Source organism: Phyllobates terribilis, unplaced genomic scaffold, assembly GCF_046119375.1.
Source record: "Phyllobates terribilis strain yellow unplaced genomic scaffold, ASM4611937v1 Scaffold_4__5_contigs__length_816908805, whole genome shotgun sequence".
Taxonomy (NCBI): Eukaryota; Metazoa; Chordata; class Amphibia; order Anura; family Dendrobatidae; genus Phyllobates; species Phyllobates terribilis.
Window position 1 is genome coordinate 160,625,053 of NW_027362764.1, and position 22,000 is coordinate 160,647,052.

General features: G+C 46.8%; 1 long non-coding RNA gene across 1 annotated transcript in view; it reads left to right on the top strand.

Moving 5' to 3' along the window:
* Positions 1-22,000, top strand: part of LOC141264261 (uncharacterized) — a 95,301-nt gene that overhangs the window by 59,955 nt on the left and 13,346 nt on the right. The window lies entirely within an intron of this gene.

Consider the following 22,000-nt stretch of genomic DNA (forward strand, 5'->3'; position numbering starts at 1 on the left):
GTGTCCAGCTTGGATACCCAGTAATTATAAGGCACAGAGGAATCATGGAGGGCGTTGGTACAGTCGGCAAGGTACTCCCTCACCATCTTCCCAAACTTTGCACTCCTTGTGAGAGTACCCCACGCCTCAGGGCCTGTAAGATGGGAGGGTCTGAGAAAACTGTCCCAGAACTTTGGCAGTGTTCCCCTGCCTCTGCTGGATTGGAGTTGTGTCTCTCTCGCCTGTACTCCTTGGTTGTCCAATGAACTGTGAACTCTGCCGCCAGCGTTTCCAGATGGGAATTTTTTTAATAATTCCGCAACAAGGGCCCTCTGGTACTGCCCTATTTTAGTAGACCTGTCCGCCTCGGAAATAAGAGATACAGTGGTGGCAAAAAGTATTGGCACCCCTGCAATTCTGTCAGATAATACTCAGTTTCTTCCTGAAAATGACTGCAATCACAAATTCTTTGGTATTATTATGTTCATTTAATTTGTCTTCAATGAAAAAACACAAAAAGAATTGTCCTAAAGCCAAATTGGATATAATTCATGTGATGCTTCTCTAATTCGTGCAATTAACAGCACCTGTAACTTACCTGTGGCACCTAACAGGTGTTGGCAATAACTAAATCACACTTGCAGCCAGTTAACATGGATTAAAGTTAACTCAACCTCTATCGTGTGTCCTTGTGTGTACCACATTGAGCATGGAGAAAAGAAAGAAGACCAAAGAACTGTCTGAGGACTTGAGAAACCAAATTGTGAGGAAGCATGAGCAATCTCAAGGCTACAAGTCCATCTCCAAAGACCTGAATGTTCCTGTGTCTTCCGTGCGCAGTGTCATCAAGAAGTTTAAAGCCCATGGCACTGTGGCTAACCTGTGGACGAAAAAGAAAAATTGACGAGAGATTTCAACGCAAGATTGTGCGGATGGTGGATAAAGAACCTCAACTAAACAATCCAAACAAGTTCAAGCTGCCCTGCAGTCCGAGGGTACAACAGTGTCAACCTGTACTATCCGTCGGCATCTGAATGAAAAGGGACTGTATGGTAGGATACCCAGGAAGACCCCACTTCTTACCCCGAGACATTAAAAAAGCCAGGCTGGAGTTTGCCGAAACTTACCTGAGAAAGCCTAAAACGTTTTGGAAGAATGTTCTCTGGTCAGATGAGACAAAAGTAGAGCTTTTTGGGAAGAAGCATCAGCATAGAGTGTACAGGAAAAAAAAGAGGCATTCAAAGAAAAGAACACGGTCCCTATAGTCAAACATGGCGGAAGTTCCCTGATGTTTTGGGGTTGCTTTGCTGCCTCTGGCACTGGACTCCTTGACCGTGTGCATGGCATTATGAAGTTTGAAGACTACCAACAAATTTTGCAGCATAATGTAAGGCCCAGTGTGAGAAAGCTGGGTCTCCCTCAGAGGTCATGGGTCTTCCAGCAGGACAATGACCCAAAACACACTACCAAAAGCACTATAAAATGGTTTGAGAGAAAGCACTGGAGACTTCTAAGGTGGCCAGCAATGAGTCCAGACCTGAATCCCATAGAACACCTGTGGAGAGATCTCAAAATGGCAGTTTGGAGAAGGCACCCTTCAAATATCAGGGACCTGGAGCAGTTTGCCAAAGAAGAATGGTCTACAATTCCAGCAGAGCATTGTAAGAAACTCATTGATGGTTACCGGAAGCGGTTGTTCGCAGTTATTTTGGCTAAAGGTTGTGCAACCAAGTATTAGGCTGAGGGTGCCAATACTTTTGTCTGGCCCATTTTTGGAGTTTTGTGTGAAATGATCAATGATTTGATTTTTGCTTCATTCTCTTTTGTGTTTTTTCCTTGCAAGCAAATTAAATGAAGATAATAATACCAAAGAATTTGTGATTGCAATCATTTTCAGGAAGAAACTGAGTATTATCTGACAGAATTGCAGGGGTGCCTATACTTTTGGCCACCACTGTAAAAAAAATTATCCTTGTAGCCTGGGTCTAGAAGTGACACCAACCAGCAATGACTGTCACCCAAGATTTGGAGAATGAGAGGGTCACGGGAAAGGCAGCGTAACATAAACTCAGCCATGTGTGCTAGACTGCTAACAGGCAAGACTTCCGTGTCCTCACCAAGAGGACAACTGACCATGCTCTCCTCCTCTTCTTCCTCCCTGTCCTCAGGCCATCCACGCTAAACAGACAGTATGACAGTTGTGCAGGTAGTACCATCTATAGCGCATGAAACTAGCTCCTCATCTTCCTCATTGTCACCCAATCCGCGATGGGATGAGATGAGGTTGGGCTGTGTGTAATCACCCTGTATGGTTCCTTGCTCCATCTCATCGTGCTCCGCATGCAATGCATCCTCTTTGATTGTGAGCAGAGAGCATTTCAGAAGAAAGAGAAGCGGGATGGTGATGCTAATTATGACTTCATAGCCGCTCACCATCTTGGTGGAGTCCTCAAAGTTTTGGAGGATGGTACATATGTCTGACATCCATGTCCACTCCTGAGGTCTTATGTGTGGAGTCTGAACTGAATACCGACGGCCTTGGTGATGCTGGTACTCAACAACTAACCTCTTCTGCTCAAAAATCTTTCCCAACATCTGAAATGTAGAGTTCCAACGTGTGGGGACATCACACATCAGTCGGTGAGCAGGAAGCTGCAAACGCTGCTGAAGCACGGCAAGGGCGGCGGAAGCTGAAGTTGACTTTCTAAAATGGGCACACAGGCAGCGTACATTGACAAGCAGATCTGGCAGCTCCGGGTAGGTTTTGAGAAATCGCTGAACCACGAGGTTAAGTACATGGGCCAGGCATGGTACGTGTGTGAGCTCACTTCGCCTCACAATCGCCACCAGGTTACGACCTTTGTCACACACAACCATGCCTGGCTGTAGGTTCAGCGGTGTCAGCCACAGATCTGCTTGCTCTTTCAGAGCTGTCCACAGCTCTTCAGCATTGTATGGTTTGTCACCTTAGCATATTAGCTTCAGCACAGCCTGTTGCCGCTTGGCCGAGGCAGTGCTGCAGTGCTTCCAGTTTGCGACTGATGTGGTCATTTCGGAGATGGATGCTCAAGAGGAGAAGGAGGTGCAGGAGCTGTAGAATGTGGGGGCAACCCTGATTGAACCAGGGCCCGCAATCCTCAGCGTTGGTGTGTATTTTTAGTAGTGAGGCCTGTGGGGCGTTGGCTGTGTATTTGCACTTGCATTCCAAGGACTGGTGTAGGAACAACTGAACGCTGCACTGTGACAAGGATGTGGACGTGCTTGCTGATGGTGTTACTTGAGAGGGTGTAATGACAGGTGCAGGGCAGGAGGCATCTTCGCATGCACTATGGACAGGGGATTGGCTTGCATACACAACAGCAGAAGAAGCAGTGGTGCCACCCACAGACACTGTTCCTGGACCCTGGGGTTCGGCCCACTTAGTCAGGTGCATTGCTGCCATGTGCCTGATCATGCTGGTGGTGGTTAGGCTGGTAGTTTTGCTACCCCTGCTGATGCTGGCCTGGCAGGTGGTGCAAATGGCCTTTTTGGGGTTATCGACAGAGTCTTTAAAAAAGAACCAGACTCGGGAAGACCTAACAATTGTACTGGCAACTTCTGTCGCGTTGATGTTATGGGGAACAGTTGCCCGCCTTCTGTCTGCATCCACCACACTGCTTCTTCCTGCCTGTTGTGGTGCTATGCCTCCCTCCCCCTGTGTGCTGCTGTCCTCACTCTGTATGTCCCCCTGCCAGATTTTGTCAGTTACCATATCATCCACCACCTCGTCTTCCACTTCTGCACCCTGGTCCTCCTCCTGACTTTCTGCCAATTGAATCTCATCATCGTTCACCTCTTGTGACAGTTTCCCACCGTCGCCTTTGTGTGACAGTCACTGTTCAAATATTTGGGCATCGCTACATGCGATCTCCTTTTGCCCTGCTTCAAGTGGACGGGGCGAGAGGCCTGAATCTATAAATGGAAAAGTGAACAACTCTTCGGAATGTCCAAGTGTGGGATCAGTTGTCTCCAGGCACTCGGCATGGTGGGTGGAAGTAGGATCAGGGTGAGGAATATGCGGTCCATACTCCCGGCTACTGAGACTTGACCGTGTGGAAGACAGGGTGGTGGTGGTCGCTAAGTGACTGGACGCATTATCTGCTACCCAACCAATAACCTTTTCACACTGCTCTGTGTTCAATAGTGGTATTCTGCGGTCCCCTATTAATTGGGACAGAAAGGTCGAGCGAGAAGATGTGGGTGTTTGTTGTGGCACAATTTCAGCTTGCCCACGGCCTCGGCCTCTGCATGCATCATCACCATCACGTCCACTTCCCCGTCTCTTGTCACGCGGCTTGCCCATTTTAAATGGTGGACAATATTTTCCACGTTCACTACAAATGGCTGGATTTGAACCGCAGTGATATGTGATACGTGTGACGGAAAGCCACAGTTTTAAATAGCTGGCCTGTAAGTAACTATTTTTAACAGCGACTTCGTGTCAATAACTTCGCTGATGCACTGCAACAAAATTTCAATGAAGGCCAGAAATGGCAGAATTTTCAGTGCACTTATGTGATCCGTATGACGAACAAACCACAGTTTTAAATAGCTGGCCTGTAGGTAACTTTTTTTAACAGCGAACTGGTGTCAATAACTTCGCTGACACACTGCAACAAAATTTCAATGGAGGCCAGAAATGGCAGAATTTTCAGCGCAATAATATGTGATCCGTGTGACGAACAAACCACAGTTTTAAATAGCTGGCCTGTAGGTAACATTTTTTAACAGCAAACTGGTGTCAATAACTTCGCTGACACACTGCAACAAAATATCAATGGAGGCCAGAAATGGCAGAATTTTCAGCGCAATAACGTGATCCGTGTGACGGACAAACCACAGTTTTAAATAGCTGGCCTGTAGGTAACTATTTTTAACAGCGACCTCGTGTCAATAACTTCGCTGACACATTGCAACAAAATTTCAATGGAGGCCAAAAATGACAGAATTTTCAGCGCACTTATATGTGATCCATGTGACGGACAAAAACGGACACAGTTTTAAACAGATGGATTTTTAGCACTGTAATACTGAAAGGATCTGGCTGCATTCTGCAGTGCCAAAAGCAAATGGAGCAGAAAAACGGAGTTCTCTGGATTGCTTTTTAAGCAAATAATCAGGATTAAGATAAAAAAATATATATATTTCTGGCCCCTGATAGCTGGGGCTATTTCTAGAAATATCTGTAAGAGCCCCAGCAGACAGAGCTGTATTGGACCCTCTTGCTATATGCACTGCAGTCTGCCACATACATTGCCTGCCTGCCTAACACTGATATCTATGCAACTGGATTAGTCCTCAGAAGGACTGTTAGTTGAGATGCATATGTGAATAATATATGGTGGAATACCTACACTAACTAAGAAACAAGCAAATCTCTCCCTAGCTCTGCAGCACATCTCCCTACACTGCCTGATTCCGGAGTAGATTGTGACGAACATGGCAGCGCCAGGTCTAATATAGACCTGATGACGCTGTGCGGCCAGCCAATTACTGTAATGCCACAACCAACCTGGCTGCGGCATTACAGTGTGTGGCAGACAATCCCTGCATGTTCATTGGCGCTCTAAAGAGCGCCAAACATGTAGGGAGGGGACCCGAGCTCCCGCTGAACAACCTCGGAAATGCTCGGCGAGTGCCGAGCATCTTGAGCAGTGAGATGCTTGGGTGAGCACCGAGCAGTAGCGAGTATGCTCTCTCATCACTAGTAAAAGCGCCAAAGCATAAAAAAAATATAAATGTGGTATCGCTGTAATCGTACTGACCTGAAGAATAAAGCTGCCTTATCAATTTTACCACATGCAGAATGGCATAAAAATCCCCAAAAAACAATTCCTGAATTTCTGGTCTTGTTAATTTTGCCTCCCAAAAAACAGAATAGAAAGTGATCAAAAAATGTCATTTGCCCGTAAATGGTACCAATAAAAACGTCATCCCGCAAAAAAACAAGCCATCATATGACTCTGTTGACTGAAATATGGAAAAATTATAGCTCTTAAAATATGACAATGTGCTAAAACTTGTTTTTACAATAAAAAGTGACTTTTAGTGTGTGACAGCTGCCAATCATAAAAAATCCAATATAAATCTGGCATCGCTGTAATCACACTGACCCAAAAAATAAAGTTGTCTAATTACGTATACCGCACTAGGAATGGCGTAAAAAATAAATAAAAACAATTCCTCACGTGCTGTTGATTGTTTTTCTCTGCCTTCCAAAGATCGCAGTATGGCTCGGCTCACATTTATCCTGCGCACTGCACTGAGCGCTTACACAGCGCGATTTCCATGTAAATCTGTGAAATACATGATTCAGACGGAATCCCCGGTGGAAGATTCCCTATAGTGAGGCAGATGGAGTCACTGTGGATGCCGTCTGGCCTATGATCCGGAGGTGTCCGTCTTTTTATTAGGCGTGCATAAAAGTGCCATCGGCCAGTTTTGCGCACTTCTGAAAAGAAGGACACCGCTAACAGAGGCCAAATGGAGTCCAGCGTAACTTTGCTGCCTCATTATAGTGAATGGATCCCTTGGGGATTTCATCTGAATCACATCACTAGGAGATATAGATTTAAACCTCGATATAAGTGCTCAGTGTAGAGCGCAGGATAAACGTGATCCAAAATTTTATGTAAAATGTTCCCAATAAAGGCTTCAGCCCCATTCACAAAAAAAGCAAGTCCCCATTCAGGTCCACCATCTGTTAATGAAAATATAGGGGGCTTCCACATTACTGGTAGCATAAAGGCTCTGGAAAAACAAAATGGCTCCTCGTCCTCCAAAAGAAATCCAGCAAACTCTGTACTCCCAAATTCAAATGTCCCCCACCCTTCTGAGTTCTAGTGTGTCTAAACCGGAGTTAGCGTCCACATGTTTGGCATTCCTGTAGCGATGAGAGCCTGCCTAATTTACAGATGCATGTCTCCAGAAGAACGAGCTGGGCATAACGTACTAGTCACTGCAGCGTACTGGTCACTACAACGGAAGTTTGCAACCTTCACTTAGCAACATCCACTGCTGCTTGTTTCTGGAAAACACCCATGGATCCAAACTCGTCACTACACCTGTAGATAAATTCGCAAAGAGGTATAATTTCCAAATTGGGGGATTCTTGAGGGGGATTCTGCTCTTCTAGCACGTAGGGTCTCTGTATATGGAGACCGCAAACTATTCTAGAAAAATCTGCTCTCCAGGAGGGAAAAAGCAATCCGTCCCTCCCGAGTCTCGCCATGTGGCTAAGCAGTATTGCACAGCCGCATATGTGGTATTTCTACATTCAGCAGAAATTGTGGGACAAATTTTGGTGCTATTTTTACCCATTTCCCAGTGTGAAAATGTAAAATCTGGGGCTAAAACAAAATTTTCGTGTAAAAATGTCATTATTTTTCCTTCACTGCCCAATGGTATAAAATTCTGTGACACACCTGTGGTGTCAATATGATCACTGCACCCTAGATGAATTCTTTGAGAGGTTTAGTTTGTAAATGGGGTCACTTATGGGGGGGTCGGCTTATCTGGCACCTCAGGGGCTCTGCCAATGTGAAATAGCACCCTCAAACCAGTCCAGCAAAATCAAAACTCCAATATGACGCTTCTTCCCTTCTAAACTTTGCACTATGCCTCAAAAGTATTTTTCAACCACATATGGGGTACCTGCGTACTCAAGAGTAATTTAACAACAAATTTTGGGGCCCATTTTCTCCTGTTACCCTTGTGAAAATGCAAAATGTTGTGCTAAAAAACATTTTTGCAGGAAAAATGTGTTTTTTTTTATTTTCACGGCTCAGTGTTATAAACTTCTGTGAAGCACCTGGGGGTTCAAAGTGCTCACCACATATCTAGATAAATTCCTAGAGAGGTCTAGTTTCTAAAATGGTGACACGTGTGGGGGGTTTCCACTGTTTAGACACATCAGGGGCTCCTCAAATGCAACATGGCGTCCATTAATTACGCCAGCAAATTTTACATTCAAAAAAACAAATGGCGCTCCTTCACTTCCAAGCCCTGCCATGTGCCCAAACACTGTTTTTTCCCCGATAATTGTATATCAGTGTGCTCAGGAGAAGTTGCACAACAAATTTTGGGGTCCATTGTCTCCTGTTACCCTTGTGGAAGTAAAAACAATTGGGTCTAATGTAAATTTTTGTGGAAAAAATGATAAATGTTTATTTTTTCCTTCCACATTCCATTAATTCCTGTGAAGCACCTGAAGGGTTAATAAACTTCTTAAATGTGGTTTGAGTACCTTGAGGGGTGCATTTTTTAGAATGGTGTCACTTTTGGGTATTTTCTGTCATATAGACCCCTCAAAATGACTTCAAATGTGATGTGGTGGCTAAAAAAAATGGTTTTGTAAATTTTGTTGGAAAAATGAGAAATCGCTGGTCAACTTTTAACCCTTATAACACTTCCTAACAAAAAGAAATTGTGCTGATGTAAAGTAGACATGTGGTAAATTTTATTTATGAACTATTTTCTCTGACAAAACTCTCTGATTCAAGGGCATAAAGATTAAAAGTTTGAAAATTGCAACATTTTCAACATTTTCGCCAAATTTGCGATATTTTCAAAAATAAACGTAAGTCATGTCAAAGAAATTTTACCACTATCATGAAGTAAAATATGTTACGAAAAACATTCTCAGAATCACTAGGATCCATTGAAGCGTTCCAGAGTTATTAGCTCATAAAATGACACTGGTCAGAATTCAAAAAATTGGCCTGGTCAGGAAGGTGAAAATAGGCTTCGGGGTGAAGGGGTTAAAGAAGAGCTTTCACTAGATTTTTTTATTATTTTTTTAAATTAAACTGAGTACCTCCTCCAATTGCCCCTGTTTCATTCATTGCTGTCCACTTCAGAACTCTCCAGCGCTTGGTTTCCATCCATTTCTGGGTGCTTCTTGAAGTATGTTTGGGGTCATTATCCTGCTGAAAGACCCATGACCCAGAACGCAAACCCAGCTTTCTGACACTGGGCAGTACATTACGACCCAAAATCCTTTGGTAATCTTTAGATTTTGCTGATGCCTTTCACACAGTCAAGACACCCAGTGACAGAGGATGCAAACAACCCAAAAATATCTTTGAACCTCCACCATATTTAACTGTAGGTACAGAGTTATTTTCATTGAGGGCCTCATTCTGTTTTCAGTAAGGAGTAGAATAATGTGCTTTACCAAAAAGCTCTGTCTTGGTCTCATCTGTCCACAAGATGCTTTTCCAGAAAGATTTTGCCTTACTCACATACATTTTGGCAAACTGCAGTCTAGCATTTTTATGTCTCTGTGTCAGCAGTGAGGTCCTCCTGGGTCTCCTGCCATAGCGTTTCATTTAATTCAAATGTCGACGGATAGCTCGTGCTGACACTGATGCACCCTGAGCATGCAGGACAGCTTGAATTTCTTTGGAACTTGATTGAGGCTGCTTAGCCACCATCCAGACTATTCTGCGTTGTAACCTTTCATTAATTTTTGTCTGCTGTCCAGGGTGATTAGCAACAGTGCCATGAGTTGTAAACTTTTTGATTATATTGTGCACCGTGGACACAGGAACATTAAGATCTCTGGGGATAGACTTGTAATCTTGAGATTGTTGACATTTTTCAACAATTTTGATTCTCATGTCTTCAGACAGTTCTCTTCTCCCCTTTTTATCTTGTTTCAGGTGTGATTTTACTATTACCCACACCTGTTACTTGCCACAGGTGAGTTTGAATGAGTATCACATGCTTGAAACAAAGTTGTTTACTCACAATTTTGGAAAGGTGACTCAGCGTGACTCAGCTTTCCCATCCTGATTTCCATGCAGATTTCTCTCTACCTCTCTGCTCCTATATACTAATGGTACGTAACTCAGCTTTCCCATTCTGATTTCCATGCAGATTTCTCTCTACCTCTCTGCTCCTATATACTAATGGTATGTTTTTCAAGCAACACCAGCTACCCCCCACTTTCAATTATGACCTTGTTTACTTAGCCTTTGACTATCCTGCATCTGTTCAGCCTTAATCAGCTGATAAAGATGAGCACAGACCACTCCCCTCTGGTTCACAGCTGAATGCATTCTGTTACAAATATATTGTGAGCTATGAGTCTATTAGACTTTAGTCTGTGTCCATAACCTTAAGTGTGTCCATTGCTTAAGTGTGAGAAATATTAATTAATCCTGAATTGAACCAGAAGTGAACTGAAGTTAACTGGATACTGATGTGGTAACCTTTCTTCTTTAGGGAAAATTTGGAATAGACAGCAAAGGGTCTTTACATTGCCAGTGAGATTCAAATTAAAATAATTCATAGATGAAGGAAGGGAGACAAAATACATGCGACATGTATTGTCAGCAGGTAGAGTCTGTCTGCGGCGGCTAAGACTCACCATATTTATTAGCTAGAGCAGAAAGCGGAACTACAACCATTACATGAAACTGAACAGGAAACTGAAATAGACTATCAGTGATAACACACTTCCCGTGGCCCAATGTAAAACCTTCTTGTTAGGAAACTCACAGGAAACCAGTATCTTAGTCAGACATTCCATGATGCATGTTTTAAGCAAAGACTAAAAACATAGTAAAGCATATAATTGTTTCTAAATAATAATGAAGCCAGATGTAAAATATTAACCATAACAACTCCTCCCTTTTTATTATTTCACAAAACAATTTATTCATCAGCTACTTCCCCATGCTATAAAAGCCTGGAGGGGACGAATCCCGTTCACCGACAAATATCTTGCTTGTAAATCTCATCATATATGTTTATAGGAGAAGTCGTATTATATTTTGCAGGTCTGTGATGCTTAACCTTGTGTGTTTCTTGCATAGTCTCTTAATAGCAAATATACTAATCTTGGGAGCTATATACACTAGTAATATCAAAATTTCTATTTGTAGAATACTTTGTAGGATGCCCATTAGCCATCCACCTATACCCTTGAACCAATTGACAGGATTAAGAAATGAAAAAACCTGAAGGTCTGAACTGAAACGTAAGTTGATGTGCATGCAAAATGTAAATGCATGTTCACACAAGGCCATTAAACAGAGAGAAACCAAAGACAAGAAAAATACCCAAATAACTGAAAGTAAATGTATAAATCGCACAGTGCAAAAATAATAATAAATAATAAAGTGTATTTAGTTAACATAATTTTGATTAAGAAATGAGAAAGTGTCACTCCACCAGAAATCTTTGTTGACATGATGTTCTTGGAGCCACGCATCCCTCATTTCTCTAACTATCTCTATCTTGGTCTTTATCTTGAAATTTCCTGCAGGGTCTATGTAGTGGCAACAGGTAGGGCCTATTATCTGACACATCCCGCCCTCTCTAGCAGTCATGTAATCTAGCACTATGGTGTGTTGGTTAGTAACTGCAATTAGTTGTTTCTGTACAATATTAGATGTATTGAAAACGTCATGAATATGGAAGATCTGGTCATCTAGATAATCAGTCGCCTCTACCAACTTATCCCACATTTGCATTATGAATGGGTAAATGAATAAGACACTGAAAAATTTGTTAGCCACCCCCATTTCTTCAAGATGCGGTTTACCATTTGGTCTCGGCTTGTCGTCTGCAGCTCCTCTGTACAGTGTGTGTAGAGGGATTGCTTTAATATCTACACTTTGTAACGGGTCTGGGAGGCGGAACCTCTGAGCTACTATACAAGGGGGCGGTCCTTGTAAGGGAGCGGGTGGCGACCAGGGAAGACGGGCAGGCAGTCACAGCAGGTGACCGGGACAGTCTCTGGGTGAACAGGCTGGAGGTCACGGCAAGTGACCGGGGTAGTCTCTGGATGAACGGGCAGGAGGTCACGGCAAGTGACCGGGGCAGTCTCTGGATGAACGGGCAGGAGGTCACGGCAAGTGACCGGGGCAGTCTCTGGGTAAAGGGTAGGTACGACCTGTGATGGCTGAGCCTCCAGGTAGGCTAGCAGGCAGATGGTAGATGTGTGCTCCCAGGTGAGCAAGCGAGAGTCTCTGGATAAACGGGTGGTCACAGCATGTGACGGCGGAGCCTCCAGGTAGGCCAACAGACAGGCAGCAGATGAGCGCTCCCAGGTGAGCGGGCAGGAGTCTCTGGAATGGCAGGTGGTCACAACACGTGACGGCGGAGCCTCCAGGTAGGCTAGCAGGCAGGTAGAAGATGTGCGCTCCCAGGTGAGCGGGCAAGCTGGTCCATAGACAGACTGACAGGAGTAGGAAGGCAGACCGTCGGACCTCAGGCTAGCAAGCAGGTAGGAGGAATGTCAGGCAGGAAACAGACAGCAAACTGGCAGGTTTCTGGCAGGTAACTGGCAGTTAACTGGCAACGGGACCTGAGGGCTGAAGCAGAGTAGTGAACAGTGCAACAACATTGCTCGGGCACCTCCATTTTGGAGGAGGTGCCTTATATATGGTGAAGTCCTCCGGCCATTGGCCGGGGACTCCTTAGGTCGGCGCGCGCGGCCCCTTTAAGAGGGAGGGAGCGCGCGCGCGCCCTAAGCACAGTGGCCGGGAAGGAGCGCGCGCTGCCAGCAGAGCGGGAGGAGGACGCCGGGCTCGGAGCAGAGGGGTGAGGGGAACAGCGTCCCTGCCTAGCAGAGGGCAGGGACGCCGGCGCTACACTCTTGTTGTGTGGTACCATAAAAGTAGAAGGTGTCAGAAAGGCCAGTGTGCAAACTCCTGTGAATTGTTGGGTAACCACTTGTAAGCCTGATGCCCACATACAATATATAAACTCTCTGGTGCTCCAACAACAGTGTTGTTGAACAGACTAGCAATCCATTTAGATAACAAGGTGGTGCTTAATTTTTCCATAATTTTTCCCTGATACTGAGTGCCATTTGAGGTAAAACCTGATATTAGATTTTGCAAGGTGACATTTACACAATGAAGCTTAGGATTGAGAGTGGCATCAACCGCTATACACTGTGGGAGTAGTGGTAGCAGATCCATTACACTCTGAATAGTCAGCAGTAAAGAAAGGAAACGCTCTGGATTTTATCTGAATACAGCTGCAAGAGGTAAAGTTCAGATAACAGGAGAGGTCGACACAACTGGTCACCCAAAGCATTTCAGTCTGACTTAGAGGTGGACTACTCCTGTTCAACAACAACCATGGCTCAGTCACCCAGGGTAATCAATACAGAGGAGGACAATTTTATATTACAGGAGGATCTAAGTAAACTAGAAGCTTGGGCTGATAATTGGCAAATGAGCTTTAATGGGGATAAATATAAGGTAATGCACTTGGGCAGAGGAAATAAAATGTATAATTATATGCTTAATTGTAAAACACTGGGCAAAACTGTAACTGAAAAAGACCTGGGTGTATTGGTGGACAACAAGCTCACGTTTAGTGGCCAGTGTCAGGCTGCTGCTGCAAAGGCAAATAAAATAATGGGATGCATTAAAAGAGGCATAGATGCTCATGAGGAGAACATAATTTTACCTCTATACAAGTCATTATCATGTTGGTGCTACGGGGAATGGCTGCCTTCCTTCTGTCTTTCCGCCACCACCCTGATTCTTCCTGCCTGTTGGGGTTCTCTGCCTCCCTCCCCCTGTGTGCTGCTCTCCTCGCTCTGCATGTCCTCCTGCCAGGTTGGGTCAGTCACTATATCATCCACCACCTCGTCTTCCACTTCCGTACCCTGGTCCTTCTCCTGACTTTCTGGCAATTGTGTCTCATCATCATCCACCTCTTGTGACACTTCCCCACTGTCGCCTTTGTGTGACCCTGGCTGCTCAAATATTTGGGCATCGCTACATGGGACCCGCTTCAAGTGGACCGGGCGAGAGGCCCGAATCTATAAATAAAAAAGTGAACAGCTCTTTAGAGAGTGTCCAAGTGTGGGATCAGTTGTCTCCGGGGACTCGGCATGGTGGGAGGAAGGAGGATCAGGGTGAGGAATATGTGGTCCAGACTCATGGCTAGTGAGACTTGACCGTGTGGAAGTGCCAAACATGCAGTGAGGGGAACCGAGCATCTCGCAAGTACTCGGTGAGCTCCGAGCTTCTCGAGTACTGAGATGTTCAGGCGAGTACCAAGTACTTGCGAGTATGCTCGCTCATCACTAATAGCTGTATGTAGTCCACCTGCAGTCTCTGAAATAGGTAATCTGGTATTGGTGTGCATTTCCGTGGGACTCGAATAGGCCTACCAGGGTTATGTTTTGCACAAACTAGACATTCTTGAACATGCTTTGCAGCTGTATTTGGGAACCTTGGGGCACACCAGTTTTGCAGCACCACTGCACACATAACACCCTTTGAGATATGCACTGGAGAATGTGCAAGGGCAGCCATCATGGGGAACAGGCAGCGTGGAAGGCAAATATGTTTGTTTACCTGCCATACCCCTGACATTGACTGTACATCACCCGCTTTGACCCATGCATTCTGCTTGTGGGGGGGGGGGAGCCTGGGTCTGGAAAACCTGCAGCAGTTCGAGGTCCACGGCCACTGGGAATGGTGCAGGGGATGTCTCCTTATTTGAAAGAGGGCTCCCTGCACTCCCTGACTCTGAGTCTCCTGGGGTTCCCGCACCTGCTATAGCCAGCATCTCTGTTAGAGGTAGTCGTGCTGGTTCCTTAGCCTCCTGGTCAGCCAAGGCATTCCCTACTGCAAGGGGAGTTTGTTCCCATGTGTGTGCTGACACTTTGACTATCGCTGCCCTTCGGGGAAGGGTGAGTGCTGTGAGTAGCTGCTCTACCGCTTTTGCATTCCTTATAGGTTTGCCAGCAGAGGTCAAGAAATTATGGCTTCGCAAAATGGCGCCAAAGTCATGTGCAACACCATAAGCATTTTGCAAGTCAGAAAATACATTAATTTCTTTACCTTTTCCCAGATTACACGCTTTAAGCTCCACCTCTTGGCAGAGCAGCTGGAGGGGAGTGGTTCTTGTATTACTGCCTTACCATTGTGGACTACTGCATACCCGGTGATGAATCATCCTTGTTCACTGTCCCAAGCTCTGGAAACATCTACAAAATACTCAGAAGAGGGGTTAGTGATTGGAACATCAGTAATATTTGCCAAGGCCTTTATTTCAGGTTCCATCAATGCCTGACAATCATGTTCATGTGCCATATCAAACAGAGCTTCCTCATCTGCTAATTTGAAAAACAGGGGCAGGTCTTGGCTCATGGTCCCTCCCTCTTCCCCATCCTGATACTTTGCTCACTTTTCTAAATCCACTGGAAGTAGTGTAGCTGGATTTAGAACATTACAGCATTTGATAGTTATATGGGTGGGTGTAAGGAGTGCGACTTCATATTTTGCAACCTTGATGCTGAGAGGTGGCGGGTCTGAGCCTGTTGAAGTATTTCAGATACAGCATGAGGAACTTGAAGTGTGAGGGGGTTTCCTAACACTATGTCCTCTGTCTTTTTAACGAGTTCTGAAGCAGCTGCCACAGCTCTAACACAAGTGGGAGACCCCATAATGACTGGATCTAGGGTTACAGAGTAATACCCTAGCGTGCGCTGCCTACCACCATGTTCTTGGGTAAATAAACCAGATGCATGTCCAGCCTGTTCGTGGCAGTGCAAAGTAAAAAACTTGTCATAATTCGGTATACCTAAAGCTGGTGAGGCAGAAAGAGTGAGCTTGAGGGCGTGAAATGCATCAATAGCCTCAGAATTAATGGTGAAAGGCATTGGAACAATGGGGCCATAATACTCGAGGCATTTCGTATCCAGAGACGGTAGTTCTGGACCAGGCCCAAGAATGCACGAAGGGAATTGGTAGATCTTGGAAGGGGTATTTTTAGTATAGCCTCAATCCTCCCTGGGCTGAGATGGTTAATGCCTGGAGACAGGCAATGCCCAAGGAAAGTGACTGTGGACTTGCAGAATTGGACTACAGTCTGAACTGTAGGTCTAAGGCCATTCATAAAACACTGCAACAATAATCTGCGATCCTTATCATCATTATGCTCATATCCAAAATCCAAACATGTTTCTTCTAATACAGAGGCATATTCTGAGACTGACTGAGCCTTATCCTGTACTACAGTTTGTAACAGGTCTTGTTTTTCATCCCGCTCTGCCCGTGCACAGTTTTACATCATTTGTATAAACACCTGACCCGACTCTGATGTATTTTTAATAGCCGGTTCCAGGCCTGGCAGCATCTGAGTAATTTCCATAGGTAAGGGGTCACTGCCTTTCTGCAGAATGACAGAAACTAGATCATCCCATGTGGCCCGATATGCCTCCTGAACACCCTGGAGGCGCATTCTAAATGTTAAGGAGGTTTTTCGGGGATCTGGGAGTTGGGTAGCGAGGGCAATAAGTTCACTGGGGGACCAAGGCCGATATGTTTCTATTGCCCATACTTGGGGGGGATCGTGTACCTGAACATTATCAACCATCCTAGGAGGTTGAAACTGTACCTAACTAGTGGTCCTCATAGGGAACAGAGGCACCCTGGGTGTTGTCCCTGGGTGTGAAGACCCACGGGACCTGCAACAGTTAACCCCAGGGGGATTCTGATGACCACAATGTCTGCAAGTCCATCCCATTGACCCAGCATAAGGTGGGTGTGCTGAAGGAGAAAGAAAGAAAGTCTTTCCTCTTACCCTTTTGGTGGCCAAAATGTTTTCTACCTCAAAGACGTCCTCAGCAGAGACTGGAGCTGGAGCAGTACCTGGATCATCAGAGAAAGAATTACGGACAACAGGTTTGAGGAGGGATACATGAAAGGAGTTGGGAATCCGTAAGGTGACCGGGTGTTTCAGCTTGTAAGCCACGGGATTGATTTGGTTCAGAACCTCGAACGGACCGATGAACCGCAAACCCAACTTATAGGAAGGTATCTTGAGACGAACATATTTGGAGGAAAGCCAGACCTTGTCTCCCGGACGGAATTGAGGCGGATCCAGGCGTCTCTTATCAGCATGTTTCTTCATCCGCTCGGAGGACTGAAGAAGTGCAGATCTAGTGTCTTCCCAAATGGCTGAAAATTCGCTTACCAGAGACTGCGGCAGGATTGTCCACTGAAGAGGAGACGGGAAACGGAATCCGGGGGTTTTGACCGTAGACCACAAAGAACGGGGATTTGTAAGAGGACTCGCTTTCATGGTTATTATAGGAGAACTCGGCCCAGGGAAAGAGCTCAACCCAATCATTATGGTGAGCATTGACAAAGTGCCGAAGAAAGCTGGTAAGAACCTGGTAGATACGTTCCACTTGACCATTGGACTGAGGATGATAAGCAGAGGAGAAATCCAAGGAGACTTCCAGCAGTTTACAAGTAGTTCTCCAGAAGCACGAAGTGAACTGAACCCCGCAATCAGACACAATGTGGAGGGGTAGGCCGTGGAGACGAAAAATGTGATGAATGAAGTCCTTAGCCAGCACAGATGCAGATGGAAGACCAGGCAGAGGGATGAAGTGGGCCATTTTAGAAAAGCGGTCAGCGGCCACCCAAATAACAGTACAACCGGCAGAAACAGGGAGATCCATAATGAAGTCCATTGCAATGTTTTGCCACGGAGTGGAAGGCATGGGAAGAGGAAGAAGATGGCTGGATGGAAGGTGCCTGGGAACCTTGTTATGGGCACAGGAGGAAAAAGCCGCGACGAAGTCCGCAACATCCTTGCACAGGGAAGGCCACCAGTAATGTCGGGCGATGAGCAAAAAGGTCTTCCTCTGGCCAGCATGACCGGCTAGTTTGGATGAATGGCCCCAGAGTAGAACCTTCTTACGATCCGGGACCGCTACAAAGGTCTTGCCGGGTGGAAGATGAGAAAGGTCAAACGGGGCCACAGTCATTACTTTGGAGGGGTCGATGATATGTAGAGGTTCCTCCTCTTGGTCAATGAGCGAGATAGAGCGTCAGCTTTAATGTTCTTGTCTGCCGGCCGGTAATGCAGAGTGAAGCAGAATCGAGCAAAGAAAAGAGACCACCTGGCCTGGCTCGGATTTACTCTTTGGGCGTTCTGCAAATAAGCGAGGTTTTTGTGGTCAGTGTAAATGACCAACGGGTGCAGAGCCCCTTCCAGCAAGTATCGCCACTCCTCCAGCGTTAATTTGATGGCCAGCAGCTCACGATCTCCTATGGAGTAATTGCGCTCAGACGAGGAGAAGAGCTTGGAGAAGAAGCCGCAGGTTACCATTCTCCCGGACGAGGACTTCTGGGTGAGCACCGCTCCGGCTCCGGAGGAGGATGCATCAACCTCCAGGAAGAACTGCTTGTTGCAATCCGGACTGTGTAGCAAAGGGGCGGAAGAGAAGGCTTGTTTCAGGGAGACAAAGGCCTCCTCCAGTTTGGAAGTCAATTCCCTTGGATTTGCTCCTTTACGGGGGAGCGTGGAGATGGGAGCAGTCCGGGAAGAGAAATGAGGAATTAAGAAGCGGTAATAATTTGCGAAGCCCAGGAATCGCTGAATCGCCTTCAACCCTTCCGGATGGGGCCACTTTAAGACGGCAGAGACCTTCTCTGGATCCATCCGCAGACCAGTCTCGGAGATAATATAGCCCAGGAACGATAGAGAGGTCTACTCAGAGGCATTTCTCTAACTTAGCGTATAGGCGATTCTGCTGGAGCCTTAGCAGAACCTGACGAACATCCCTCTGGTGTGAGGGCAGATCTGGAGAGAAGACCAAGATATCGTCCAGGTACACCACTACGTAAGAATACAGAAGATCACGGAAGATATCATTAACCAGCTCCTGGAAGATGGCTGGAGCATTACAGAGACCAACGGGCATCACGCGGTACTCGTAGTGACCATCCAGGGTGTAGAATGCCGTCTTCCACTCGTCTCCCTGGTGGATCCGGATCAAATTATACACCCCACGAAGATCGAGCTCAGTGAAGATCTTCGCACCTTTAAGGAGGTCGAACAGCTCCGAGATGAGAGGCAGAGGGTACTTATTTTTTATGGTAATCTGGTTAAGACCCCTGTAATCGATACACAGACATAGGGAGCAGTCTTTCTTTTTGACGAAGAAGAATCCTGCACCAGCCGTAGAGGTGGATTTCTGGATAAATCCCCTAGCAAGATTCTCCTCTATGTAATCAGACATGGCCCAGGTCTCAGCCAGCGACAAGGGGTAGGTACGCCCACTGGGAGAAGCACCAGGTACCAGGTTGATGGGGCAATCATACGGCCTATGAGGTGGTAGTTCCTTTGCTTCCTTTTTGTCTAAGACATATGCATAGGACCAGTAGGGTGCCGGCAGACCAGGTAGATAAGCCAGAGTAGACGGGGGTCGAGCTGGACGAACTGGAACCAGACAGGACTCATGGCATTCCTGATCCCAAAGGAGCACTTCACCAGATCTCCAATTCAGGACGAGCTCATGTCTTTGTAACCAGGGTAGACCAAGCAAGAGGGGGTGAGAGAGACCAGACAGCACATGAGAGGAGATCTTCTCCGAGTGCAGCATTCCCACCTGAAGGGTTACAGGCTCAGTGACGAGTAAGATGGTCTCCGAAAGAAGCCTCCCATCCATGGAGGCAACCGCCAACGGTTCAGCCAGGCGTACAGTAGGAATCTGATACCGCTCCACAACAGCCTGTTGAATGAGAGAATCTAGATGGGCAATCTTGAAGAAGCGGGTCTCACCACTGGAAGTAGAAACAGACAGAGTCAAAGACAGAGAGGATTTACACTTGCCTAGGACGACCTCTCCGAGCAGTCCTAGAAATTGGTGTTTCTCGGAAACACTGGGCAGGAACGGATCAGATGCTCTTTACTGTCACAGTAGAAGCAACTCCCCTCTGCTCGGTGCATCTCCTGGTGAGACTTGACCATCCTGGTTTGGTTAATTTGCATGGGCTCAGGAGAACATGCCCGGGGAATTGCTGGTTGTGAGACTGGCTTTTGGAATACAGGAGCGAGACGCAGAAATCTTCTCTCCCGGGTAGTCTCCGTAGCACGTTCCAGAAAACGGATGTCAATCCGGGTAGCAAATGACACCAGGTCCTCCAGGGTGGAAGGGATGTCACGACCGGCTAGCTCATCCTTGATCCATCCGGAAAGACCCTCCCAGAAGGTGGACACCAGGGCCTCGTTTTTCCAGGCAAGCTCAGATGCGAGAGTTCGGAAATGTATGGCATACTGGCCCATGCAGAGACTCCCTTGGAGGAGACGGAGAAGTGAGGAGGCAGTAGAAGATTTTCGTCCGGACTCATCGAAGACCTTCCGGAAGGCAGCGAGGAAAGCCGGAAGATCGGACACCAGGGGATCCCCTCTTTTCCACAGAGAGTTTAGCCATGCCAATGCCACCCCGGTGATGTGGGACATGATGAACGACATCTTGGCCCGGTCGGAGGGGAACTGATGTGCCAGGAGTTCAAAGTGCAGCATGCACTTATTTAAGAAGCCCCGACAAAAGACGGGGTCACCACCAAAACGTGGAGGCGCAGAGAGCCGGGGTCCAGAGCCGGGTGCCATAGCACCAGTAGGTTGAGGTGCAGCCAGAGCGGGTGCCGCTCGGCTAGAGACAGACACAGACGGGGTGGACAGCGTGTCCAGGTGGGAGTTGACAGTCCGCAGATAGGACAGGATAGTCTCCTGTTGGGATCTCTGACGTGAGACCTCCAGGTACAGGTCAGAGAGTGAAGGAGCCTGGGGACTACCGGGTTCCATGGCCTGTGCAAACTGTTACGAGTCCATGTGGTGGAACCTCTGTGCTTCGGTGCAAGGAGGGTGAAGAGGGGCGTGACTAAATGCCTACATGGCCTGACCAAGGTCGCACGGCGGCTCAATCGACTCCATGAACCAGGGAGGGACCGGGCAGGTGGACCAGGTGCCACTCTGGGACCGACCTTGTGTGAGAGTGACTCCCACGGGTCAGATGGCAGGAACTGACCGGTACAGCGGATGAACACGGCAGGAAGGCTGACGGGTGGATCTGGTAGATAAGCAGGCTAGCTCGGCAGATAGCCAGACGGGTGCTATGGGTAGGCGAGCAGGCGGGCACGGCAGGTAACTGGCAGATGCTTCGGGTAGACTGGCTGGCGGGAATGACAGGTAACAGGCAGGTGCTCCAGGTAGGCAGGCTGGCGGGCACAACTGTAGACAGACTGGAGAGCAGAACTGTTAGACAGGCTGGCGGGCTGGACTGACAGAAGACTGGCAGGCTGGATTGACAGGCAATGGGACCTGAGGGCTGGAGCAAGTGTTTAGCACACGGAACAACCTTGCACAGGCACCTCCATATCGGAGGAGGTGCCTAATATAGGGGAAGTCCTCCGGCCATTGGCTACGGACTCTATAGGACGGCGCACGCGGCCCCTAAACAAAGAGCCCAGGAAGCTGCACGCAGAGCATGCCACAGCAGCAGGGGAGCGGGAGGACACCAGATCTGGACCGCGGTGGTGAGGGGAACGGCGTCTCTGCCCGGCTGGAGGAAGAGACGCCGATGCTACATTAATCCCCCTGCTGTATTCGGGCTAAAAACTGCATTCAGTTGCCCCTTTCTTGAGGGTGCCCTTATCAGTTTAATGGGGAATTTAATACCCTCAGAGTACTACCTTACTCTGAAGGATTCCTCAGTTATAGGCAATCACACTTCCCTGATCCCCTTACGGACCGATTTTCATCTCCACTACATGTGAAGGAACACAACAGAATCCCTTATCAAGCAGAGACCGTATTCCCTTATTGGTCAATCAACATTTATGACGTAGACAAAACAAACAACATAAAACAATCCTCCGACTCCTGAAATATACAGGAGAGCTGCGGAGGTGCCTAATCCCGACACGCTGGGCAAGGTTGGTTACTCGTCACTTCATTCAATTATCATTCAACCATCATGCAATCGTCAATTATACATCTAAAAACACATTGAAACATATAAGACAACAAATTTTGCACATAAAAATTCAATCACTGGCAAGGGTTCAAAAATGATTGTCTTGTTAGGACCACCAATTACCTATCCTGGAGCTCTCTAGGTAACATTGAATTATTAGTAACACAAGGGGTTACTTACCACGGATTTATTTAGTGGTTCCCAGAGAGATCCTTGATGGGTCCAGAG